Source organism: Nannospalax galili, unplaced genomic scaffold (genome assembly GCF_000622305.1).
Source record: "Nannospalax galili isolate Female #2095 unplaced genomic scaffold, S.galili_v1.0 scaffold1856, whole genome shotgun sequence".
NCBI classification, from domain to species: domain Eukaryota; kingdom Metazoa; phylum Chordata; class Mammalia; order Rodentia; family Spalacidae; genus Nannospalax; species Nannospalax galili.
The window spans coordinates 213,657-214,978 of record NW_008337031.1 but is presented as its reverse complement, the minus strand read 5'-3'; positions in this window follow the sequence as shown (position 1 = coordinate 214,978).

The following is a 1,322-nucleotide window of genomic DNA, read 5'->3' as shown; positions in this document are numbered from 1 at the left end:
ATTCTGAGCATAACAGACTTCATCTAACCTCAATTGCTACCCAAAGACGCCGTTACCAGGTGCCATCACATTGGAAGTAAGAACTTCAAAAATGAACGTGTGTGTGTACAACTTAGTTCATACCCTCTCTTTTTGATTCTCAAAAATCACTCAATGTATCCCACTTACTATGGAATGAAAAGACCTTGAACACACCTGAAGACTCCTCAGGAGACCTGCTGCAGGGCTATTGTGTAAGAAGGGCCTGGACGCTCATAGCTGTGGCTCTGGGTAGACTTCCTGCACGAGTGGTGGCCTTGATGCTCTATCACTGCAGGGACAGAGTCAGAACAGTGAAGGCTCACACTCTGCCTCTGTGATTTCCTAGTCTCAATCCTGGCCTGTTTCTTCCTGTAGCTGTACCTTAGTTTTCTCTTGTACAAGGATGGTGCTGATGATCATTCATAGGCTGTAGACAGACTTACATCAGTAATGCCTAAGAACTCCTGGAATAATCTTGTAAGACATGGCCAGGGCAGCCTTTGTGTTACTGCTTGGGTGCCAACCGCCTTTTCTTTTCTGTCTTTTCTCCCTAGTTGGAGCCTGCCTGGAAGTCACTATGTGGACCAGGCTGGCCTCGTTTTAATGAAATTTTATTTATTTATATATTTATTTGTTGTTTATTATTTATTTATTTATTGTACGTGAATGTGTATGTGTGTAGGCACATGTGTCCCAGCATTCATGTGGAGGTCAGAGGACAATTTGCTGGAGTCAGTGCTCTCCTTCCACCACCTGGATTCCAGAGGTTAAATATAGGTCATCAGGCTCAGTGGCAGCATCTTTACGTGGTGAACCATCTTGCTGGTCCTGAGTCATTTATGTTTTTGTGGAAGGTCAGGGTGTCTCACTGGTCTGGAACTCACTTAATAGACTAGGTTGGCTGGCCAGAGAACCCTTTAGGTCCTCTTGTCTGCCTCCACAGCTCTGGGATTATGAATACATGTCATGGCAAATGGCTTTCTTTCCACATGGTTTCTCAGAATCAAATTCAGGTCCTTATACTTGCAAGGCAAGCACTTTGCTGACTAAGTCACTCCCCAGCTCACCTAGGAGCCCCCCCCGCTTTTAACTTTTACAAAATCTTTATTGAGAATTTCATACATGCATATAAGGTGCTTTGATCAAATCCATGCCCACTCCCTCCCCTCTAACACCTCCCATATCTCCCATCACTTTTTTTCTGACAGCTTTGTGACTCTTTCTTTCTCTCGCTTCCTTCCTTCCTTCCTTCCTTCCTTCCTTCCTTCCTTCCTTCCTTCCTTCATTCCTTCCTTCCTTTC